Source organism: Gopherus evgoodei, chromosome 5, assembly GCF_007399415.2.
Source record: "Gopherus evgoodei ecotype Sinaloan lineage chromosome 5, rGopEvg1_v1.p, whole genome shotgun sequence".
NCBI lineage: Eukaryota > Metazoa > Chordata > Testudines > Testudinidae > Gopherus > Gopherus evgoodei.
Window position 1 is genome coordinate 89,502,220 of NC_044326.1, and position 23,808 is coordinate 89,526,027.

At 41.0% G+C, this 23,808-nt stretch overlaps 1 protein-coding gene across 7 annotated transcripts in view; it reads right to left on the reverse strand.

Moving 5' to 3' along the window:
* GAB1 (GRB2 associated binding protein 1) overlaps window positions 1-23,808 on the reverse strand; it is a 136,393-nt gene that overhangs the window by 108,794 nt on the left and 3,791 nt on the right. The window contains exon 1 of one of the 7 annotated variants that reach the window (XM_030563700.1): window positions 22,744-22,763. The exons of the other annotated variants lie outside the window; for them this stretch is intronic. The gene's annotated coding sequence lies outside the window, so the exon portion shown is untranslated. Of the gene's footprint in view, window positions 1-22,743; window positions 22,764-23,808 lie in introns of those variants that run through there. 7 annotated transcript variants of the gene reach the window in all.

Genomic DNA, 23,808 nt, shown 5'->3' on the forward strand with positions numbered 1-23,808 from the left:
AAAGCTATCACACAAAATGGCTACACTTGCGCCTTATAGCCCAATAAAGCCATCAAGAGCGCTCTACCTCACTCAAAAATCCCATGTCTTGAGACAAACTCCTCCAGACAGGGTGTGTGAGACACTTATCTCCACAGTGGACCATTGTGTATGGTAGATCATACAATAGAAGTCTATTAGCATTCAAAGTCAAATGCTAATGAAGAGCTGATAGAGACTTCAGAAGGAAACTAACAGGAAGAGGTAAACAGTGTGGAAGGGAACCCTATCTTGAGAAGAACATAAAAGGTCAGTTCTGGTATATTTAGGGATGCAAAGACACTCTGACATCCTTCAGCTACGAAGTAAACTGACAGCCAGTTTGCTTCATGAAAAAGGGATCTCAACCAGATTTGGTTGAAAAGGCTGGAGAAAACTTTGGGTGAGATCCTCCTGTCTGAAGAAGTTTAACTTGTTGTTAAGTTTAGGATTTAGAATGCATGTTATGATGTTTTACATGTAACATGTTTCCATCTCTTGCACTGATTTTTATTTGAATCTCTATTCTTAAATTTCCTTTTGTTTTACTATAACTGACCTCAAGCACTGCTCCTGTATTCCACATTTAAATTAAAACTGGCAAACTGGGATTCCTTTGCATATCACAGGGGGACAGTTTGAAGGAACTCAGGGACAGAGATGCATCTGTTGTCAACCTACAAGACAAAGGCAGGGCTGGTGTAGCCTAGAAAAGGATTCTTGAATGGCTGTGTCATAAACAGATAGCTAAGGGTTAATGTCTCTTTCACCTGAAAAAAAAAAGTAACCTGAAGCAGCAACAGAGGACCAATCAGGAAACAGGATTTTTTCAACTCTGGGTGGAGGGAAGTTTGTGTGTGAGTCCTTTGTTCTTTGGTCTTCTGCCTGTACTCTCTCGGCTATGAGGGGATTTCTATTTCCTGCTTTCTAATCTTCTGTTTCCAAGTTGTGAGTACAGAAATCATAAAAACAATAGGGGTTATTGTTTTTTCTTTTGTATTTACATGTCTATAGTTGCCGGAGTGCTTTGAATTGTATTCTTTTTGAATAAGGCTGTTTATTCAATATTCTTTTAAGCAAATGACCCTGTATTTGTCACCTTAATACAGAGAGACCATTTTTATGTACTTTTTCTTTCTTTTTACATAAAGCTTTCTTTTTAAGAAAAAAAAGAAGAAGAAGAAAAGGTGGCCCACAGAAGGAAACAAGAAGAAGAAGAAGACATGGCCCACCGCCAAGAAATGGAAAAACAACAAAAAGAAAGTGAAGAGAAGGAAAAACAGAGAAAACATGAACTGGACTTAGCGCAAGCTGGGCTGCATGCGCCAGCAAATCCTAACAACCCTTCGCCAATTATGGTTCCACAGCACAGGAAATTTCCCACCTACAAGGCAGGTGATGACACCGAGGCCTTCTTGGAAAATTTTGAAAGAGCCTGTTTTGGGTACAGGAAAATTTTGAAAGAGCCTGTCTTGGGTACAGCATCCCTGAAGACCAGTACATGGTAGAATTGAGGCCACAGTTCAGTGGACCTTTAGCAGAGGTGGCAGCTAAAATGCCTAAGGAGAACATGAACGACTATAAACTTTTTCAAACAAGGTGACAAATACAGGGTCAATTGCTTAAAAGAATATTGAATAAACAGCCTTATTCAAAAAGAATACAATTTAAAGCACTCCAGCAACTATAGACATGTAAATACAAAAGAAAAAACAATAACCCCTATTGTTTTTATGATTTCTGTACTCACAACTTGGAAACAGAAGATTAGAAAGCAGGAAATAGAAATCCCCTCATAGCCGAGAGAGTACAGGCAGAAGACCAAAGAACAAAGGACTCACACACAAACTTCCCTCCACCCAGAGTTGAAAAAATCCTGTTTCCTGATTGGTCCTCTGTTGCTGCTTCAGGTTACTTTTTTTTTTTCAGGTGAAAGAGACATTAACCCTTAGCTATCTGTTTATGACAGGCTGACAGCCTGGTTATGTTAGGGAGCTAACATCCAGCTAGTACACACAAGACTCTCTTCACACTGGAGGCAGTGGGGAACAAGCTAACTCTTGGCCATGGATGCCCTAAGAAGAGTCACAAGGGGCTTGCTCTTTTGTTTTCAAAGTGTGTAATCTCAGGAGATCTTCTTGGATTCAGAATTTAGAACCTAACTCACTGCTTAAGCACTTCTGAAAATCCCACTAGGAACCTATCTGCATCTTTAGGAGCCTCAATTCCTTTGTACACAATTCAGGGCAGGAACTGTGGGCCAGATTTTCAAAAATCTAGCAAGACAGAGGCAAGGTAGGGGAAGGCATTAAACACACAAGCAGAGTAGTGAGAGCAATGACAGGCATGCATCTTACTCTTTACAAGTTTGCTTGTGGATTTTTTTCCTAAATAATGTTAAATATACTAATGTCCCTTCCACAGCAATAACCACCTTCAATACCATTGCCCCGCATCCCTCTTGCCCCTTACCCCTTCACATGTATGAGAAGTTCACTCTCAGAATAAATGTATTAAATAGATAAGATCAAGCAAGATTCTTGCATATGCCACAGAAGAAACGAATCTTGAGAAAAGATTTAAATGAGACAGCAGGAGCTTTGCAACAGACTCAGGAAGGTCACTCCATGCTCAGGAGGAAGTAAGAAACAGACAAATCTTGTGAAGCAGAGAAGATGGGCTGCAGAGCGATAAGATAAAAGTTGAATAAACAATGAAAGCAGAGTTATGAAAGGCCTTGAACATGATTGCAAGAAGCTTGAATTCAATACTGTGTAGATGGAGCCCCAGTCAGAGTAGATAAACATTTATTTTTTTAAATAAATATTTTATTTAAAATCAGATTTTTAAAATCTCAAATTGAATTTAAAGTTATGACAACCTAGGTTAAGATCTATTACAATAATTTAAAATTAAATAAAAAAAATTCCAATAGTCTATTTTCTGCCAAAGGTTTAAAGAAAGTCAAACCACTGAAATGGTGGTAGTCACTGGCTAAGCACCTAGAACCAGAGTTTGTTGAAATGCAAAATCAGCTTTTGATTGCCCTAGCCCTAGAATATTTTCTTCATTCCAATTTATAGAACTAGCTCACTCAGTTGAGAAACCAGCCAGGAACAAACAAAAATCCATCCATCTCCAACAGCCAGGAATGGGACACTAGATGGGGAGGGCTCTGAGTTACTGCAGAGAATTCTTCCCCAGGTGTCTGGTTGGTAGGTCTTGCCCAAATACTTAGGGTACAATTGATCACCATTCCAGGGGTCGGGAATTTTCCCCTAGGTCAGATTGGCAGTGACTCTGGGGGGTTTCACCTTCCTCTGCAGCTGGGTCACTTGCAGGCTTAAACTAGTGTTAAAGGCGGATTCTCTGTAGCTTGAAGTCTTTAAATCGTGACTTGAGTAACTTAGCCAGAAGTTCTGGGTCTATTACAGAAGTGGGTGGTCAAGGTTCTGTGGCCGGCAATATGCAGGGGGCCCCGATAGATGATCATAATGGTCCCTTCTGACCTTTAAGTTTGAGACTAAACAAAGACAACAGGAAAGCTTGTTTTCCTCTTCCAATCTATTAATAAAATTCAAGTATGCAAGGATGACACCTACCAGTTCTAAAATCGTGAAGGACACGGTGATCAGAAACAATCAGTTCTACTCACTAAGTACAGATTATATTTCTTTGATTAATAAATCAGTTGTTTGTAAATGCATAACATGGTCTGATAAACTGTGTGTATCCTGCACATTTAAAGTAATTATTTAATAATGAAACAATTTTAGAATACCATTTTGTGTATTTTTAATTGAATTCTAATTTCCATCCAAAGACAGCTTGACACAAATCACAAGTAAAAAATTAATCTAGGAAATAAGAGTCATTCACCATTTTCTAAACATAATAAAATATAAATATTAAGAAATTTAAGTTATACAATGCTTAAATGTGTATAGATACAGTGTATCCTCCCGGTGAGCAAAAGCACCAAAATTTAGTGTAACTGCTATCCTGAGTTGCAAATCAATAATGTTTTAATGATTACCAACCTAAGGGAATTAACCTCTCTTTAGGAAAATAACTTAAAAGCACAAATGCAAAACATATTAAATTGATAATTTAAATCAAGGTTTCCTGCTTTCTGATTTAAATGGATGATTAAAACCAGTGATTTTAAATTAATCCACCCTGCTACCAGTAGTGGGATCAGGTGGAGACTTATGACATGTATAGCAAGATTAGTAGGAAGAATGAGCTGTGTTTTGTGTGGACTAAAGAGGAGCCCTGTGGGAGACAGGAAGGCCAGAGAGGAGGTTACAGATATGAAGGAAAGAGAGAGGAGGGTCAAAATGAAAAGTTTTGCAGCATGGACAGAGGAGAAGTTTAGGTCTCAGGGTACGTCCAGACTACCCGCCGTATCGGCAGGTTAAAATCAATTGCTCGGGGATCGATATATCGCATCTAATCTAGACGCGATATATCGATCCCCGAGCGCGCTTATATCGATTCCGGAACTCCATCAACCCCAACGGAGTTCCGGAATCGACACGGAGAGCCGCGAACATCAATCCCGCGCCATCTGGACGGGTGAGTAATCCGATCTTAGATATTCGACTTAAGCTACGTTATTCACTTAGCTGATGTTGCGTATCTAAGATCGATTTCCCCCCCCAGTGTGGACCAGCCCTTAGGAAAATCTGTGAAATAATCAATTGACAAAAGTTAGATCCGCCTTGACAAGGGAAAACTAGATGATGAGCCCGGGTTCATGGGCTCAGTGACATGGAAGATAGTGGGATGTTCAAGAGGCATAGAAAATTGGGACAGCAGAAGATATTAGAGGAAAGACCAAGATAAATTTAATTTGATGGTAAAACAGTGTCACAGTTGCCTACAGAGGACAAAATGGAAAGCAGAAATGTGATCAACCATTTCCAAAGAAGCAAGTATGTCAAGGAAAGAGATGATGAAGTACAGACCCAGAGATCTGGCCAGGAAGAGGTCACTGAAGACCTTGGTGAGAGCAATTACAATAGAGAAAAAAAGGCAGAAAGTTGAGATACTCAATCTAAGAGCCATCACATGTAAATAAAGGGGTGGCTAGTTGAAAGGCGCTTTTAGGAAACAACTCTCAACACTGGGAACCCCCCCATTCCCTCATCCCTCTTGTTCTGAGCAACTCACTTATTTATTGACGTTCCGAGCACACTAAAAGGTCTATTTATTTACTCAGTTTCACCTGAAGAATATGGGGAGAGGTTTGAGGGCAGAGCCGGATTCTTTTGTCGGCATACTACTAATGTCTACATTGTTTTGTTCTAATTATTGTACACACACTCCAAGAGATTATTTTGATGAGCATAAGTTGTAAAATATACATGCTGCCCCTTTTACATTTTAGAACGGAAGGTTTCAGAATGCTTACTTATTTGGAATTTGCGAGAGTTTTATCTAATTTGAGTTTTAACAAACCATTAATGGTGTTATTTGTAAAATGGGCATAGGTAGTTCAGTGTCTAGCTGCCATTTGTGCCTTTGAAAATCTGTGTTATTAACCCAGAGAAACTACATAAAATGCCTACCTGAAAGCAAACTGGTTATTAAATAATCATAATGATAAACAAACATCCAATTGTTAAAGTTGTCACAGAACCAATTTTAGCAATTACAATGTCATACTTAATGGCTCCCAGCTGACTGACAATGATATAACAGATGTAGCAAGATCAAAGATCTCATTCACCTTTCTTTTTTTTTATACTACTGTTACAGTAGCAGGAGAGCACTTTAACTTCTACAAAATTTGCTTATTGTGTTCACTATTAAATAAAATAGCCCACGATGAAAATTTGAATTATGCCATATAAATTTTAAACACAGGTTGGTTAGTCCATAATTAGTAAAATATGTTCCTGAGCAAGAGTAGGAACTGCAATTTACCCTTCCTGCGCACCCACAGGTCATAATCCTGCAATCAGATCTGTATGTGCCTCCTTTGTCTGGACACAACTGCAGGATCACAGCTGTAGTCAGATGTGAGGCTCAGTAACTGATGACCAAAGATATGAAGTGTCCCAGAAGAGGTGGCTATCTGTAGGAAAAAATTATAAGTAGTACACTGTGTAGGCCTCCTTAATAGAGTATGTAGTCCACAGACTATAAGAAAAGCAAAAACTAATCTCAATTGTCACAGAATTATAGATGTTCCCTGTTAACAAAGTTGAAGCTTAACACACATACACCCTATATAAATAATTCTGTTTTATTTCATTAACTATTTTTACTTACATTACAGGATTACTTTAACACCAAGAGTTTTGCATTTCTTTACAGAACTTTGGTGTCGCTGGATACAAGATAGATATCTCTAATAGTATAATCTCAGAATAGGTTGGAATTTTTTGGTAGACTGAATATGGTTCTCTGCTTTGTAAAAGGGGAGAAAAAATTCTGGAAAAGTTAGATTATTTTCTCCTTGTTTTGGTAAGGCAGGCCCTCCTTTTTCTGTAGAGCTGGTCAATAAAATATTGGCAGTGACACTCCAATAAAAAAATGTTTTTCCACAAAAAACAAACTTTCCATGGGACAAATTGAAATGAAATGATGGCTCTCTGGCTGCAAAGAAGGCTCCTGTCAATTTCACTTTCTGCCAGTGAAATTGACAAAAGCTTTCCCAGAGGGCTGCTAGGTGCCCTGCGTCTCAGCCTCCTGGCCAGTTCCAAGGTCGGAGACAGAAAGCCATAACACTCTGCCTCAGCAGCCTCCACAAAACATTTCTCAGCTTCACCTTCTGCCAGTGAAATTACCAAGATCCTTTTAGGAGGACAGACAGGAAGTCGAAAAAAATCTATTTTAGTTCTCCTAAAACAGAGTTCTTATTAAAATCCTTTCTGGAGGGATCAAAGTTTGGGCATTTCATCCCTGTTCAGGATGAATTTTTTTTCAAAAATGCAAAATTTTACAGAAATGGATTTTCAATTCCAAGCCTCTTCTATTTTAAATGACAGTCTGTAAAGCACATTGTTTATCTTTAAAGTTTTATAGATGGATAATTAGAGGTGAAGGACATGTGAAGGACATGTCTTCTACTGACTCCTGCCTCTATTTCTATGTTCAACTTACTGTCTTTTACCTCTACATCCAGTAGTTTTAAGATCGATTTAGGAAAAAAAATTCATCAGTGTAGGGTGTTTCATTTCTTCAAGGATATCCAGGAGTCACATGCTGAGTCAGTGACTTCTATTTTAAATAGCTTTATTCTCTAATTAGTTGACTGCTTCCCCCAAAAGATGCAAATGAGTGTTTTTTATTGCTTGAGCCAATTCAGAGGCTGATACTGTTCTTCCTTCCCACAGCTCTGGTTGATTTTAAAATTTGCCTACCTTTTCAGTTAGTTGCAAAGACACTGTAGTCACATTTAATGTAATATATTGCATAATTATGGTGGCTGGATCTTATCTTTTGCACACTACAAGACTCCACCATCTCGACAGTTTTCCTGAGCTGTACCCACTAGCTACAAGTTTTGTATAAAGTTTAGCAAGGCTGTTTTTCTTAGTGCTTGACGTATTTTCAAGACATTTATAAAGCCATGCCTGTGGTTTTATTGGCCAGGAAGCCAAAATTTTGTGCATGAAACAGGAGTCTTAAAAGGATGTGACAGAGAGCTCACGGAGACCCTGTTTAGCTGAAGTGCTGTAGACCCTCCATTTTAATATTGTTTATACTTAAAAAAAAAAAAAAAGGAAGAAAAAAGAAAAACAACCCTTCCAAAAAAAGCAAGACTGTCATTTATCTTAGTAGATTACACATAATGTAATTACTGAATTTCAATGCAAGTTTGCTATAATTTAATAACTTAACTTAATTTTCCATTTTAAGTTGTACATGCTAATGTGATATTGATTGACTAGAACTGATTAACTATTACAATGAAACACTGTTACATTATCCTAAGATAGCATGCAAAAAAATTGACTACACAAAATCTAATGAAATCTGACTTCCAATGCTATCTCTTTTGTAGTTAGGAGGTCTCAGTACTAGAAAATGAAGTTGAAAGAGCTTTAAAAGGCACATTACAGTAATATTATTATAATTACAGGACTCAACCTACACATTTTTTACTTGAGATTCAGCAAAACTCTCAACATGCAATTTTGAAAAGACACTTAAGAAATGTATAGATTCTTTAAGTGGGTACTTATCTTAATCTACACTCCTCTTATATCATAACTAAAAGGATAACATCTATATGGGTAAAGCCATTTTCACATAGTTTGCTTCAGGACTTAGTTCCCATTTATAGCTCTGTTATAAAAAACCAAATTACTATCATTTAAAATGAGTTAATATTTACAAACACAGCAATTCCTTGTGTCGCATGCAGGTGTCCCTAGCTATTTTGGGGTCCTATGCAGCCTCCCCATGGGGGGGAGGGGAGGCAAGCCTCCGTGGGGGGGCAAGGAGCGGGCCCCAGGCCTCCGCGGGACTGGGGGGAGGCAGAGTTGGGGGCTGGCCGGCCCCAGGCCTCCGCAGGGGGAGCAGGCTTAGGGGACATAGGGGAACCACCCCCCAGCACTCACCATCAGCGCAGCTGAGGCCGGGTCTGCACTTCCCACCACCAGGAGTGCCGACCTGGCCATGCTGGCTGCTGCAGAGCTCAGGAGTGGGAGTGCGGCTGGGCAGAGGCAGGAAAGGAGTAGGGTGGGGGCCATGGCGAAGAGCTGGAGCAGCACACAGCTGTACAAGGCACCAACTTACCCAACTCCCAAAATGGTTAACCATGTTGTGGGTTTAGATCTTTGAACGTTCTCCCAAATGTTGTTCATTATCCAACTGGGTAACCTGAGTGAATGTTACTTTCTCCTTGTGAAAACAAGAAAACCTGGTCCTCCCAAGCATATAAAGTAAGACTCTCTCCTTCCAGAAAGGGAGTGGTGCACTTAGACAAAAGGGAGGGAACAAGAGACAGAAAAGGATACTGAGCTCTAGCCACTTCATGTGATATTTCCAAAAAGGCTATGTGGGCTCAAATCTTCTGCCAGACTTTCCTCTTCTGAGGATTTCCCTCAATGTCTCATGACATTTATCAGGTGGGAAAGGAGAACATAGCAAAAGCTTTTTTACACCTGTGGAAGCATACTCATTTATGAGGAAATCAGAATGAGAGATGTGTTCATTCATTGGCTCCTTACCCAATTGTCAAACCTAGCATAAGCCTTTTCTCTGCCTCTTCCACCAATCTTCCCACAACTGATTTTAAGTCAATCATATACAGTAATTCCATTCTAATGTTTCAGTTTGAGTGGCGCAGCCATAAAGGAACTAAAATGTCCCCTCAAGGTCTAAACCAAACAGCTTTCCCAAGTGATGAATGTGAGAGCAAACAATGCATCAAGAGACACTAACTTCTCAGAAGTTCAGAACAGAGATCATTCTCATTAATAGCAAGCAGCTCATGAGAGCTTAGCATTAGGTTCTCTCCCCATTCCCCTCATCTGACACATTCTGATGTGTCTTGAATGCATCTGAAATGCTCCCCCCTTCCCCAACTTCATCTCAATGGGGAAGGCTGTTGATCAAACAGCAGGGATAGACACACAAAGCCCGAAAGAAAAGAAGGAGGTGAGAACACATGCTTGACAGATAGAAGCCAGGCTCTCCTTCTCATGGGGTCCTATACCTCCCATCTGTTGAGCTGGAAGAACAAGCCAGGCTGACTGGCTCTCATGCCCTCCCCCATCCCCATTCAATTTCAGCCCTGCTCAGGTTTTTCAAGGGTCTCTTGCCCAGGGCTTAATTTGTGGCAGGGCTTGTGGCAGGCCAGCAAACAGAAGGTCCGGGGCAGGGCCAAAAACATGCCGCTTCTACGCTGAGCTGCATGCAATTCTAGGGGGTCCACCACCACTACGCCATCCCGTCTGTGGATTCCGAGGTGGGGATGGTAATATCAGCCATACCTGAGGATTCTGCAGACGGGGAAGATGAGGAGGAGGAAGAGGAGGACAAGCTTGCAGAGAGCACACAGCACTCCATTCTCCCCAACAGCCAGGAGCTTTTTCTCACCCTGACGGAATTACCCTCCCAGCCCTCCCAAGCCTCTATCACAGAGAATGAAGCTATGGAAGGGACCTCTGGTGAGTGTACCTTTGTAAATATAAAACATGGTTTTAAAGCAAGCATTTTTTAATGATTAATTTGCCCTGAGGACTTGGGATGCATTCACGGCCAGTAAAGTTACTGGAAGAGTCTGTTAACACGTCTGGGGATGGAGTGGAAATCCTCCAGGGACATCTCCATGAAGCTCTCCTGGAGGTACTCTAAAAGCCTTTGCAGAAGGTTTCTGGGCAGGGCAGCCTTATTCCGTCCTCCATGGTAGGACACTTGATCACACCATGCATGTAGCAAGTAATCTGGTATCATTGCATGACAAAACCTGCCAGCGTATGGTCCCGGTGTTTGCTGGCATTCAAGCAACATCAGTTCTTTATCTCACTGTGTTATCCTCAGGAGAGCGATATCGTTCATGGTAACCTGGCTGAAATTCAGGAATTTAATTAAGGGGACAGAGATGGTTGAGCTGTTTGCCTGTGGCTTAAAAGAAATTCTTCCCTGCATTTAGCCAAGCGGGGGAGGGGGAGAATGATTGGCGCTGAGTTTTTTTGCGTTTGGTTAGCAGCGATCTTCCATGATACCAGCCACACAGTGGGGGAAGGGGTAAAACGATCATCCCAGAGAATTGGATGTGGGCAGTTCTGGAGCTGCACGTTAACAGGAAAGAAGCAGCAGGCTTTGCTTGCTATTTGGGAAAGGAGGGCACTGGATATATGAAGGCTGCAGAAGCCGAAAGACAATGGCTTACCGTGGCCGCATGCAAGCCGAATTCTGATGCCTGGACCTGCGTCTGTGATCTCTAACACCAAAGCCGCAGGCACTCAATATTAAGATACAAAATGCGTCCTTGTAGTGAGATCACGTGCTACGTAAGGTGAATACTGTTGTTCACCGTGAAAGAGTATAATTATTGTTCTGTGAAATGTATCTTCTTAAATATTTCTCTCCCTTTTTCCCCTCCCTCCCTCCTGCAGCTGCAAATTTTTCAAGTCTCCCTCCTCCATCCCAAAGGCTATCTCAGATAAGGCGGCGGAAAAAAAAGATGCGAGACGAAATGTTCTTGGAAATCATAGAAGTGACCCGCAATGAAAGAGCTCATCTGAATGAGTGGAAGAACGTGGTATCAAGGTACAGGAAAGATGCCAGTGACCATGAGGACAGGAGGGACCAACATGAGGACAGGAGGGACCAACATGAGGATAGGAGAGACGCTCGAGATGAGAGGTGTCAGCAGAAGATCTGAGGTGTCAGGATGCAACTCTGGGGCTGCTGCGTGATCAAATGGACGTGCTCCGGCATCTGGTGGAGCTTCAGGAACGGCAGCAGGATCACAGAGTGCCGCTGCAGCCCCTGTATAACCGCCCTCCCCCATCACCATGTTCCTTAGCCTCCTCGCCCACCAGACGACTAAGAACGCGTGGGAGGAGGCTCCATGCACCCGCCCATTCCACCTCAGTGGACAGCCCAACCAAAAGACTGTCATTATGTTGAAATTTTTTTAGTGGCCTTTTCCTTCCCTCCTATCCTCCTCCCGAACCCCACCCGGGCTACCTTGTCAGTTCTCGCCCTCTTTTTATAATTAATTAATAAAGAATACATTATTTTTAAACGAGAGTGATTTTATTTCCTTATGAAGCAAGAGGTAATCAAAGGGTGAAGGAGAGTGGCTTACAGGGAATGAGTCAATCAAGGGGGAGGAAGGTTTCATCAAGGAGAAACAAACACAACAATCACACTGTACCCTGGCCCGTGATGAAACTGGTTTTCAAAGCTTCTCTGATGCACACCGCTTCCTGGTGTGCTCTTCTAATCACCCTGGTGTCTGGCTGCGCGTAATCAGCGGCCAGGTGATTTGCCTCAGCCTCCCATCCCACCGTAAAGGTCTCTCTCTTACTCTCACAGATTGTGGATCACACAGCAAGCAGCAATAACAATGGGGAGACTGGTTTGGCTGAGGTCTGAGCGAGTCAGTAATGTGCGCCAGCGTGCCTTTAAAAGGCCAAATGCACATTCTACCACCATTCTGCACCTGCTCAGCCAGTAGTTGAACAACTCCTGACTACTGTCCAGGGTGCCAGTGTATGGCTTCATGAGCCATGGCATCAAGGGGTAGGCTGGGTCCCCCAGGATAACTACAGGCATTTCAACATTCCCAACTGTTAATTTCTGGTCTGGGAAGTAATTCCTTTGCTGCAGCCGTTTAAACAGAGTAGTGTTCCTGAAGATGCAAGTGTCATGAACCCTTCCCGGCCATCCCACGTGGATGTTGGTGAAACATCCCCTGTGATCCACCAGTGCTTGCAGCACCATGGAAAAGTACCCCTTTCGGTTTATGTACTGGGTGCCCTGGTGCTCCGGTGCCAAGATAGGGATATGGGTTCCATCTATCACCCCACCACAGTTAGGGAATCCCTTTGCAGCAAAGCCATCCACTATGACCTGCACATTTCCCAGAGTCACAAACTTTCATAGCAGCAGCTCAATGATTGCTTTGGCTACTTGCATCACAGCAGCCCCCACAGTAGATTTTCCCACTCCAAATTGATTCCCAACTGACCGGTAGCTGTCTGGTGTTGCAAGCTTCCAGAGGGCTATCGCCACTCGCTTCTCAACTGTGAGGGCTGCTCTCATCTTGGTATTCTGCGTTTCAGGGCAGGGGAAAGCAACTCACAGAGTTCCATGAAAGTGCCCTTACGCATGCAAAAGTTTCGCAGCCACTGGGAATCGTCCCACACCTGCAACACTATGCGGTCCCACCAGTCTGTGCTTGTTTCCTGGGCCCAAAATTGGCGTTCAATGGCTAGAACCTGCCCCATTACCAGCATGATCTCCAAAGCGCAGGGGCCCGCAGTTTGAGAGAATTCTGTGTCCATGTCCTCATCACTCTCGTCACTGCGCTGCCGTAGCCACCTCCTCCTCGACTGGTTTTGCAGGTCCTGGTTCAGCACTGACTGCACAAGAATGCGCGAGGTGTTTACAACGTCCATGATTGCTGTCTTGAGCTGAGCAGGGTCCATGCTTGCCGTGCTATGGCGTCTGCAAAGTTCACCCAGGGAAAAAGGTGCGAAATGGTTGTCTGCTACTTCCATGGAGGGAGGGGTGAGGCTGTACCCAGAACCATCCGCGACAATGTTTTTTGACCCATCAGGCACTGGGATCTCAATCCAGAATTCCAATGGGCAGGGGAGACTGTGGGAACTATGGGATACCAACCCACAGTGCAACGCTCCGGAAATCGACACCAGCCTTGGTACAAGGACGCACACTGCCGAACTAATGTGCTTAGTGTGGCCGCGTGCACTTCACTTTATACAATCTGTTTTTAAAAAATGGTTTCTGTAAAATCAGAATAACTCTGCAGTGTAGACATACCCAGAGACTAATCTGCTCAAGAGTTAGGAAGCTCTGGAATGGAAAATGGGTGGATGGAAAGAGAAAGTTTATCTTCTTTTCCACCCCTCTTCCCTAACTGCTGGAATATGCTTCAACTTTGTGAGACACCTGCTAGATAGAGATGGTTACAAAAGATACAGCCCATGAGCACAGTCCAGGAATAGAATCACATCACCATCCTTCTTCCAAGCAGATGCTGAAAGCAGCAAGGCTTTTCACCTTTCCCCTTCCCTCACCACAAAGTCTTTTCTCTGTCTCTGTCCAGCGGGCATCTGGTAAATTTTTCAAGGCCTGGTTAAATACAGTATTACTGATTTTACTTTACTCTTTAAGCAAATGCAAGAATGTAAAATTCTGAAATTGAACAGGAAAAACAGAGGCCTTGTGTGTCAAGGCCAGATATGACTGTACTTTAACATTATTAGCACATAAGACTATTCAACATTATATAATCTCTTATGTACACAAACATTAAGGATTCTTTAGGCTCACCTCACTTGTAGAAGAGAGAAAGACAAGGCGAGTGAGGTAATATCTTTTACTGGATCAACTTCTTTTGGTGAGAGAGAGACACTTACACAAGAGTGCTCTTCAAGTGACTTGAAGAAGAGCTCCGTGTAAACTCGAAAACTTGTCTCATCAGCAGAAGTTGGTCCAACGAAAGCTATTATCTCACCTTGTCTCTCTAAATTCCTGGGTCCAACATGGCTACAACAACACTGCACACAATAACAATTGTTACAGAGAGGCATTTGCTGATTCAAGCACAATTCTTATAACTCTTAGGCATCACAGAGCAGCCATTATTGACTGCTGATAGTCATCTGATAATGAAGAACTGCCAAAATTATTTTTCTTAGCACTGCCAAGTTTGCTATTTAGTTTCAGTTCTGTACAAAGAGAAATACATTTTCACTGCATCATAACTAAGAACATGACATTACCATGACTTTGTACTTTAAGGACATTATTTCACTTTGAGTAACTAATCAATAGATTGCCAAATGTATCATGGTATTGTGAAAACAATCTGAACTAGAAATAATTGTTCAAAAATAGTCTACAACAATTTGTTAGTATATGTAAGAGTCCTTAGACACAAATAAATGCATTTATAGCTTTAAGAAAATTGTGTTTCAAATTAATAGCTTCATGATACATTTTCCAAGTGCTCCACTAAACTTTGAAACTTAGGAGCATTTCTCAGCTTAAAATGTTAATTTCCATTTTAGGAATGGGTTGCTTTGGAAGAAAGGAGATGGGATGCGGATTGTCCCACATCTGCCTAAGTGAATCCTAGGAGAGATTGGCTTAAGCATGAGATTTTAAATACCCAATATTTTTAAAGTATTTATTATATCTCTAGATTTTTATCTACATATGTCAACCATCTCTTTAAATCCTGCTAGATTGTAGAAAAGAGTTCCACAAGATGTCATGAAAACAATCTAATTATGTGGTGTCTGAAAAGGCAATGATTTTATCAGTTTTCAATATGCCTTTCAATTTCACTGACTGTCCCCTTTTCTTTTACTATAAAACAGGGAGAATAGAAATTCCCAATCCACCTTCTCATTCCCATTAATTATTTTACATACTTTTATCATGTTCCCTCTTATTTGTCTCTTTTCTAAAGTAAGCAAGGTCAATCTTTTCAATCACTCTTACTATGAGAGTTTTTCCAATACCTTGATCATTATCAACATTCTTCTCTGTAACCCCTCTAATTCTACAATATCCTTTTTGAGAGGGGGTGGACAGAACTGAACACAGTATTTTGGAGGAAGGCAAACTACTGGTCTCTGTGCGTATATAATATTTTCCATATTATTCTCATCTCCCATTCCTTATGCCTCCTGGCAGTTTGTTTGCTTTTTTGACCAGAACTGTAAATCACCTCCTGAATGTTACTTATGTCCCAGGCCAATGGGGGCTGCAGGAAGGGCGGCCAGCACATCCCTTGGCCCGTGCCGCTTCCCGCAGCCCCCACTGGCCTGGTGAGTGGGAGCTGTGATCGGCCAAACCTGCGGATGCAGCAGGTAAACAAACCGGCCCAGACCACCACAGGCTTTCCCTGAACAAGCAGCGGCCCGACTTTTGAGAAGCACTGCTCTAGAACTAGCTGTTCCAAAATCATTTAAGCTACACCTCTACCCCGATATAACATGATCTAACATGAATTTGGATATAACGCAGTAAAGCAGTACTCCAGAAGGGAGGGGCTGCGCACTCCAGCCGATCAAAGCAAGTTCGATATAACGTGGTTTCAACTATAACACGGTAAGATTTTTTGGTTCCTGAGGACAGTATTATATTGAGGTAGAGGTGTACTGAAAAAATGCTGCTGTCCTACTTAAGAAAAATCTATGAGAAGACACAAATGTTGTAAAACCATAAAATCATGGATTAAATTTAAATGGCAACATTTGTCCTATGCAGTTAGAGGCTCAGTGAATTCTTTCAGCAGATACATAAAGGGCAAAGGGTAATGTGAAGCTTACTGTTTTCAGTTTAACACTTTTTATAGTTAATGCACACATTACAAATCTGAAAGTTAAAAATCTACATTAAGGTCTATCTGTTCATTGCTCATTTAATAACTAACCCAAATATAATACCAACACAGATACAGAAAGTTTGTTTGTGAATGGAAGTTGGCTATTGTATTTGAATAACTTCCTGCATTCTTATCTCATTCCCCAAAACCACACACATGAATTCTTATCGTCAGCAATAAGAACCTACTGACAGCTACATGAGACTAATTTTTAAACAAAAATCTTTTAGACACTACACAAGTACAGATGTCAAACCTTTATGACAATGTAAAACTTAAAAAATTGTTTTGCTATAGAAAAAAATTCAAATTTGTGAAATTAGTTTCACCTCAGCTGGCCAAGCCAGTTCTAGGGTCCCACTATTTGGGGGTAAGTTGGTATTTGGGAACTTCTGAATGTTGCTATTTAAAAATAAACGTCCAGGAGTTATTTAGAAGTCTGAAAAATCAAAGATTTTAAGAGTAAAAAAAAGTAATTTTTGGCTACAGGGTCAGTATTTCCTGCTATTTATAAAAGATAAAACTCTCCAATCTGCTGCTGTTCCATTGGTCTGCTCTGGACATGGCTTAGAAATCTTCTGTGAGCACATGACCTGGTCCTGCAAACACTTACCTGTGCGCTTAACTTTATTACAGTGAGTAATCTCTGAAATCAATGGGCCCGCCCATGGTAGTAAAGTCAAGTAGGCTCATAAGTGTAAAACACTGGATAACTTTGTACATATTTTGGCCTGACAATAATTTGGAGCACCCTGAAGATCGTTTGGGGGGGGGGGGGAATGTCACCTCCCCCCGGTAGCACCAACCCTGTCTACTAGCACAGAATACACCTTCTTACATCACTGAGATTCACTGCATTCCACTAGATGAGGAGACAATTCCACCATCGCTCTGCCCCAAAAAGAGTTATGTTTGGAGGTGCATGGGAAAGCAGCTTTAGTTTGTGACAGTCTTCACCACTGTAAAGCTGGGTTGCTCATTTGTTTGAGTTTTTTTTTTTTTTACAGCAAGATAAACACATGATACTTATCACACTATAAAATCCTAGTGCAGAGAAGGCACCTGCAGCTTTTACCATGAGGTAGCTAAGCGAGGTCAGAACTATACCTGCCCAGAGCTGATCTCATAGCAGGACAACAGTGCCTTAGCTCTATTATGTTTTTGCAGCATGATATCCAATGTGTTAGTTAACTCGCAGTTTAAAAATAAAGAACAAAAACAAACCACCACAACCTTTCTTTTTAAAGCAGTGAAGATGAAGCTTTAGGTTAAGTCTACACTGCAATTAAAAGTCTGCAGCTGGCCTGTGCCAGTTGACACAGACTCAGGTTAAGAGGCTGTTTAATTGCAGTGGGCTCCAGTCTGAGCATCTACAGCACAATTCAATAGTCCATTAGGCCGAGCCACATGACCCTGAGGTAGCTGGCACAGGACAGCCATGTTGGGGGAGGCGGGTGTTAATTGCAGTGTAGACGCCCCATAGACTCCACAAAAGAGCTATCAGAGGAGAGTGCGAAGCAGATATGGTCAGTTAACACTCCCTCTGCCCATTCTGTCAACAAGTCAGTCTTTTCAGGATAAGACTTCCAAAAACATTTTCACTTATGACCAAAGATGGGCATTAAACCCAGATTTCCAGAAGTGGAAGAGCAGTACACCATCCCATCATGACATTTACCAGAAGCAGCACCACGTTCCCTGTTTTGTCAGCCATTCTTCTACTGCCTTTTACATAGCCACATTATGATGTATATGCATTTTTTTTTAAACGCACAAGTCACACTGGCCGTAAGTGGCAAATTTGAGAAGGGCAGAGGATTACTCCATTAGTTCCATGTGTACTGACCACCAGGTTTTAATTACTCCAAATTAACTAACTACCCTGGCAAAACCTGAAGTGCTAAAATGAAAGAAAAATGACGCAACTGTTGAGTTGTTGGTTTAGTAACTGTAGCTAAGATATAAAGATGCAATCAGATGTATCCCTTTGTATTCTAACATCCACAATAATTTTTAAGAACTCATTAATAGGTTTCCAAAACCTAGAGAATTAGAGTATTTACCTGTTAATGCAATCCCATGGATTCTGTTGAAAATGTACCCATTAATGTCTCACTGCTGGATCATATTGAGAAAATGTTTTCAGTCATGGTACATAAAGTGAGATTATGCTAAAATTGAAAGTATTCAGCGGTGCTCCAAAAACCCACAAAAGCTAACCAAAAAGAGCACAGAACTACAAGAAGCAGCCAGATGTAAGGGCAAAAATAGGTGTTTAAGTCAGAGTATATTCAAAATTAATCTGCTATTTCACTGAAAGCTAGTACAAAAGATCCTAACACTGGTATACCATGCTGAGAAACACTGACCATGCATTATCTGCAGAGCTTGGATTAAACTGTAATTTATAAGAAGTAAATAATCCAGACAAATTTGGGGAAAAATAAATTGCAATAATCCAGCCAAGAATAAAAAAGAATTAAGAAAGTATCAGAATTAGCAATTAAGGATGAATCAGCATCCTCCTGAGACAACACTGTTTGTACTCTTGCTAGATTCCAAGATGATGATTTTTTTCTAAACTAACATGGTAATCAAAAGAAAATGATGGTTTAAACATACAAGTTTATAAGCTTTAGGAGCCGGATTCCCTTTGTAAGGTCACACTCAAACTAGCAAATTCAACTGTACACACACGCCGTAATTCACTCCTCACAAAGCATTGCATACACAGATGGAATTCAGAGCAATGAAATGTGCATTTTGAAGAAATGCCTTGCTGCAGATTGTACAGGTTAAAGTGCTTCTCTTGATAATTAGAGGACTATTCGTTACAGCAGACTGACTTTAAAGGGACACTGTTAGTTTAAAATAAGAAAATCATGTGACTATCTTTTTAAACCTACCATTGTCAAAACATGCAAGACTACTATGAATGAAAGAGTAAACAAAATTTTTCCTCTGTTTTTTAGTTTGTTTGCTCTCTACATTTTCCACCTTGTATCTACCGTTTCACTTTTTCCCCTGCTAAATGCCTGACTGTAAGAGAAAAACATGGTCTCCAAAGAGACACTCAGGGACAGCTGTAGTATTGAAAATATTTGACTTTTTTTTTTAAATGACTAGATTTCAAGTTGATAGTGTCCCTTTAATCTCTACCACAGGCTTTTTGTCAAAGCAAAAACAATGAGAAAGATGTGTTACAGGTCTATGCTGAGAAAGACTATATTTGACTCTGAGCATCTGACCCAATAGTCATTACAAAGACCCACTTTAAAATTCAACAGTGAAGCTAGAAAACTAAAAAGCAGAAAGTGATCCAGCAATCACTTCAAGACATAAATTTTTAATTGTTAAAAGTTCATTGTAAACAAGTTGCTGGCCTTTTTTTAAGCAGTAAGCTGATGAATGCAAAAGAAGAAAGCCAAAAAAAGGGTAGATCATACCCCTAGGAATTTCCTTCCCTAAAAGACTCTTTGTCAACTAAAGATGGGAAATAGCATTACTGGCTGTTTATGATATCTGGGTGTCATTTCAAAGGAACCCAAGATAGCAGCTCACTGACAATCAAGGACTATATAATACTGGGAAGTGTTATGGTTTTATCCTGTTCTCCAAGCCATTTTCCTCTTCCCACGAACATCACTTCCATCTTATTTATTTAATTTCAGCCAGCTGCTTCTCTCACTCCTGTCCTGGAAAATATACATGGTGGGGTTCTTTTTTCTATCTATCTGACATGAAAGGAATGCAGAACTAGACACCATATGCATATAACTTGAATTTAAATCTATTGCATTTTGTGATCTTCTCTAATGGTTTAACATATATGTTAACTAGGATGGGTGATAGGATTGTGCCTTGTGAGACCAGGGCCAGGTCTAAATTATGCTGGCATAGCTACGTCAGTCAAGAGAGTGAAAAAAACCTCACCCCCTACTAGGCACAGCTTTGCCAGCAAACCTCTTTGCCCCCACTCCTCCCCATAAATGCAGCTACGCCAACAGAAAAGTGCTTCTCTCAGCATAACTAAAGTTGTTAGAGGAAGTAGTGTTACTATGCTGACAAAAAACCTCTTTCTGTCAGAATATGCTGTGTCTACACCAAAGGGCTCTGCTGATATAACTATTATCAGGAAAGCATTTGTATCGTAGACAAGACCTTTGTAAGTGAACATTCAAGGTGTAGGAACAACTGCTGTTCAGCATCTCAGAAGAAAGACTACTGGTACCAGTAGTATGCTATTCCATCCACTGCACAGAGCCCTCTGCTGCCCCCCACTGCGGGGGCGACAGGGAAGTGGTGCTGGCCACTTCTGAAAGAAGAACGGGGCCCGCAGCACCACAGGGGGCAATCCCGCAGGCCAGATCCAAAGCCCTGATGGGCCAGTTCCAGCTCGTGGGCTGAGGTTGCCCACCCTTGGGTTAGAGCCACACGAGGTGACTTAAGTTTCCTTCAGTGTTCAAGGACTTCTCTTTGTGTGGACAGGCTGAAATCTGTGCAGGGAGGTATAGATGTTGTTTTGCAGCCTCCAAGTCCTGGGATCCAGAGAGAGTCTCTTAGATCCACGCAATCTTATTCATTAAGTCAGGTAAGGCCTACCTACACACTGGGGTGAAGTCCTCGGTCTACTGAAGTCAATGGCAAAACTCCCATTGATTTGATTGCAGCAGAATTTCACCAAGAAGTTGCAGCAGTTTAACCAAATCTTTAAAACAGCAATTTAATTTGACCAGTGCAAGCCTCTAATGTAGATACTAAAATCGATCTAAACTTGGCTTGAATGAATTTAGTTTGTCAGTTACGTTACTAGTCGATTAGATTTTTGTCTAACCGGTTCTTATGTTAGTAAGGTATAAAACATTAAGACTAATGGTATATGTCAGTGTATTATATTACATAAAAACTGAAAGACTTTTCCAATGGAGAAAAATTGGTAATAAGTGCTTTTCTGTCTCAGCATGTGCTTGTTGGGCTTTTTTAGCTTACTTTGGATATCAATCTCACTCTCCTGACTCAGAAAGACACAAAGTATCTACGGTACACAGCACTGTATCTTTATTTTGTGTACAAAACAATGCAATTCTGTTTTATCCCCAAAGGAAATATTTGAAATTGTTACATTTAGTTTGCTTTCAATTTCAGAGTTTGAGACTAGTTAATATTTTCTTTTACAGACATCAAAATGCAACAGTCTGACTTTTCTACAGAGCATATGATAAGGGGAAGGAGGAGGAACAGGCCTTAGGGCTAGAATAGAAGTTTTCACATAGAAAGTATTTGACTGGAATGTGAAAATGAGACTATTTGCTAAACTTTATACAAAAAGAACATGTGTGACATTCACTGAAAAAAAGACAAGGATTTGAAGACAAAACAATGCATGACCTGAATTAAATCACAAATGGCAACTGAGAAAAGATTGACATGAGATTGTAAGACAACACTTTCCAAATTAGGGCTAACTGTCCAGTTTAACTCACCAAATTGTACTGGGAAGGGCTCATCTCATGTATTACCTTTTCTCTGTTCTCATATACAGTTCTCTAGAATCTTAAAGAAGCTTTGACATCTACAAGCATTAAACATATAAGATGTACCAAAAATGTGAATGGAGGTTCACATGAAGAGACTGTATAGCAGCCACTTCCCAAAGCATATGTTGGTATAAGCGTGCACAGAACAAACATACACAAAGAGGTAATGTACCAATGGACCGCCAAAAAGAATTACAAATTATACAAGCATAAACAGCAAACAAAATACAAAACCATAAACCTTCTGAGCCAGTTATCTTCTAGACATGTATATGAATGCCTGTATATTACACATATATATTCAAATAATCAAATATTTCTTTTTATAGTTGATACAGAATCTGGACTGACTTCAGCCTGAAACTGTATTTTATAGCAGAACACACATACATTTTGTAGGCTTATGTTGGAATTACATGCCTTATATTATAAAAACACTACATAATGAGACAAATTAACTTCCACATTACACTGCAATGCTGGGGCTCAATCCTGCAAGGGGTTCAGCAACTCCTACAGGAGGAGGGGTAGGACAAACCCAAAATATCAAAAAATCTCAAAGAGTTACTAGATTACCTCAAAATTAATAAATATAATGTGAATACTGATTTATGACATCACTTGCAAACGAAGGGCTGCAAACTTACTCTGATCTCACTTACTCTGAATCTACACTGGTTTAACTCCACTGACTTCAGCGGATTTGCTCCCAATTTACACTGCAGCAACCATCAGAATAGGTTTTAAATTAATAGATGCATTCCAAAAATAAAAAGTTCTTTAGCCACTTTGGTTTATATCTTATCACAACTGTTATATGTACTTCCAAAACTTTTTTTCTGATGAAGAAGTGTTCTTAACTCCCAAATCTTTGGCCATCAAAGTACTACTCAAGATGGAAGACTAGGACTGATCACACAAATACCTAAAGAACTTCTGAATAAGCCAATAAGAATATATTCCATTTCTACTGCCATCAGTACTTACACTATCTTAGCGTAGCATTAGTAATTACTCCCAGGGGAATTCTGCACAACTGCACATATACAGAATTAATGTCCGGCACAGAATTTTTTCACTGCAGAAAATACATCCTGCCTGAGAAATGATGCATTTCTGCCTTCCACCCACCAGAACAGCCAGCAGCTGGCTGCATTCATCACAGTGCCCTGCCCATGGAGCCAGGTTAGGACAGAGAGTAGGGCACACAGGGCTGCTGGGGGGGATCACAGACTGTGGTTCAGAAGGGCTAGTGGGGGGGGACAACAGACTGGGGTGCTTGCTCAGGAACTAGTTGGGTGACAGCACTGAGCCAGGGCTGAATGGAAGGGGTGCTGCAGGGCCACATTGGGAGGGCGGTTAGGGGGCTTTAGGGACACATGGGAACAGGGGAAGATGTGTCTGACAGAATGAGAAAGGCTTGGGGTCAGCCAGGGTCTGCATGGGGGAGGATCTCCAACTCGCTAACAATCCCTCCTCTCTCCCCCTCACCCGCAAAACCTGCTCCATACGTCTTCCATCCACACCCAACAACCCGCCAGGTCTTCTCCCAGGCTCCTTTTCTCTCCCCCAGCTCCTCCATTACCCATGACTCCTGTAAGCATTTCAGCTGCTTCTGAGGGGTGCGGAAAATATGTTTCTGTATTGTAGTTTAATTACTCAAAGTTCTGTTTTAATATGCCTAGTAAATAATCTATTTGTCAAAAAAAATGGAATATTTTTTAATTAAGGAGTTGCCACAGTGAACCCTAAATTTAGGAGCGATGGAGGGAAGTAAAACTGTCCTTTTAGCCATTAAACTAATGAAAAATTTAGTAACCGTTGCACAGTATTCATAAAGGTCCTCCTCTCACCCAACCCCAGCCCCCAAACTGGCAATTCTACACCCTACATCTAACTTGTCAACATAAGGATATTTTAAATCCTCTATACTGCTAACAATACACAGGCTCGCCTGATGTGTGAACTGGCACACAAACAGAGAATCCGCAGCGAAACCACAGTACAGCAGGAAAATGATGAAAGCTGAATGTTTAATCTTTAAAAAAATGGAATTGAGGGAAATGTTCTTTGTGTGGTTTTAAAACTGAAGAAATGGGAAAGATAAAAATGAAGTGAACAAAAGTAGTTTCAAAAGACTTACCTTCCTCATTTTACAAAAGTTAAGAGTGGACAGAAAGCAACACAAAGGAAAAC